General features: G+C 38.8%; 1 protein-coding gene across 1 annotated transcript in view; it reads left to right on the top strand.

The window, feature by feature from the left end:
- Nucleotides 1-2,251, top strand: part of Ctage5 (CTAGE family, member 5) — a 112,765-nt gene that overhangs the window by 3,931 nt on the left and 106,583 nt on the right. The gene's annotated exons all lie outside the window — the stretch shown is intronic.

Raw genomic sequence — 2,251 nt, 5'->3', positions numbered from 1 at the left:
ACGCCTGGCCTCAAAAATTCTTTTGGGAAGAAAATCTTGTTAAAACAGAGGGTTAAAAACATGCCTTGAAATCATTTTTTTATACATCATGCATAGTTTGTGAACTTTTTTAGGGGTACTGGTGTAGATTATGAGATGGCTAAGCAACCCTTGCCATCTCTTGGTGCTGCCCTGGCCAGGTTTGGGAGAGGATAAGATGTTTTAGTTAATCATATGAAAAAGCATCTCTCTCTGAACAAGGAAAGAGCTGACAGCTGTGACTGAGGAGATGGTCAGAAAGGTTGTAGCTGAGGAAAATTTGGCATTTAGATTTTTCATGGGAAACAGAACACTGTAAGTCAGACTGTGTCCCTGTCGGCTTCAAAACAGTAGAACAGGGCAGAATCCCACATATTCACCTTTACTGTTTTGTACTTTGGGGCATTTTTAAAATTAAGCTCATTGGTGCATTTTAGGTATACATAGTGTTCACGCTCCTCATAGGGAGTTTGTACCTGTCCGTGATTTATCTTAGTTCCTCTTTTTCCCCCATTCCCCATTCCCCTCCTTATTTCCCCATTCCCCTCCCCTCCCTTCAGTCCCTCTTCCCCTCCTTATTTACAAAGCTTTGTTTTCATTTATACTTTTTTTCTAATTTTTTCTTTTCTCTTCCTTCCTTTTACCTTCCCCACTCCCTAATTCTCCTTTCCTCTTGAAAATTTTTTTCTTATTTTACACTATCTGTTGTATATTTTGGTTCTTTTAAAAAAATTCATTAAGGGCAGGGGATATAGCTCAGTGGCACAAGCGCCTGCTTGGCAAGTGCAAGGTCCTGAGTTCGATTCCTAGTACCAAAAAAATTCACTAAGTTCATTGTTACATTTTAGATTTTCTTCATTTTTCCATCTTATTAGAGCAAAGGTTCTGGAAGCAGGCATTGTGCATTTTTAGGTGCTAATCATGCGTCACTGAAAGGTTAAGAAATATATCACTAAGAGTAAAAGGGTAAAAAAAAAAGGCTAATATTAGCCCAGTATACTGTGAAAGTTCTGGAGAACTTTCATGAATTATTTCTAATTACATTATTTCTTTTTTAATTAAAATTTGTATTTTTATTGATGCATATTTGCAGTGCACATTGATTACATCCCTCATGAGTTGGCGCATGCACATAATATACCTGAATTTGTTTATCCCTTCTCTGCCCTCCATCTCTTGGTTCCCTTCCCTTTTGCAAAAGATGCTGGGGATTCCCAGCAGTTGGGAGGCTGAGGCAGGAGAATCACTGTGAGTTGGAGGTCAGCTTGGGCTACAAAGTGCATTCTAGGCCAGCCTGAACTGCATAGTGAGACCCTGTCTCAAAGAGACCAAATATATATATATATAAAAGATGCTGGGAATGTAGCCCAGTGAGTAAGTGCTTGCCCTTAGCAAAAGATCTAGCTCCTATTTCCTATTATCTATCTTTTATTTTACCCTTTACTTATACTTTGGGTTTCTCATATAAGAGAAACCAGGTAATATTTAAGCATGTGTGTCTGATTTTCTTTACTTAGCATTATGGTCTCAAGGGCGTCCATTTTCCTACAAATGACTCAGGTTTACTACTTTATGACAGAGTAGTTCTCCTTTATGTATAAATATCACACTTTCTCCTTTCCTCTGTGGAAGGACATCTAGGCCACCTCCAAGATTTAGCTGTTGTGAGTTGTGCTGCTATAAACATGGGAGTGCATTTACCACTGTAATATGATGTCCTTAACTCTTTGGGAAAGAGATTTGGAAGAGGAATAGCTGGGTCTAATGGAACTTCTAGCTTTAGTTTTTTGTTTTTTTTTTTTTCTATGGTACTGGGAACCGAACTCACAACCTTGCGCTTGCCAGGCAGGCACTTTGCCACTGAGCTAAATCCCCAGCCCTAGATGTAGTTTTTGATGAATCTCTACACTGGCCTCCACGGTTGCACTGGTTTCGATTCCCACCAACAATGTAGAAGCTTCCTTTTCCCCCACAGCCTTGCCAGCTTATTATTTGATTTCCTGATGATAACCACTCTTTCTGGGGTAGGATGAAATCTCAGTTTTGTTTTAATTTGCATTTCTCTAATGGCCAGAGATTTTGAACTGTTTCTCATGTATTTATGGGTCATTTGCCCTTCTTCTGAGAAGTGTCTTTTCATTTCACTTGCCCATTTTTTGATTAGGTCTTTTGTTTTGGAGGTCTATTATTTTTGAATTCTTTATATATTCTAGATATTAGTCCCCTGTCTGGG

The sequence above is a fragment of the Chinchilla lanigera genome, unplaced genomic scaffold (genome assembly GCF_000276665.1).
Source record: "Chinchilla lanigera isolate Chin_1 unplaced genomic scaffold, ChiLan1.0 scaffold00008, whole genome shotgun sequence".
Taxonomy (NCBI): domain Eukaryota; kingdom Metazoa; phylum Chordata; class Mammalia; order Rodentia; family Chinchillidae; genus Chinchilla; species Chinchilla lanigera.
Note: the sequence above shows the minus strand (reverse complement) of the source record. Positions and strands in the feature narration are given on the sequence as shown.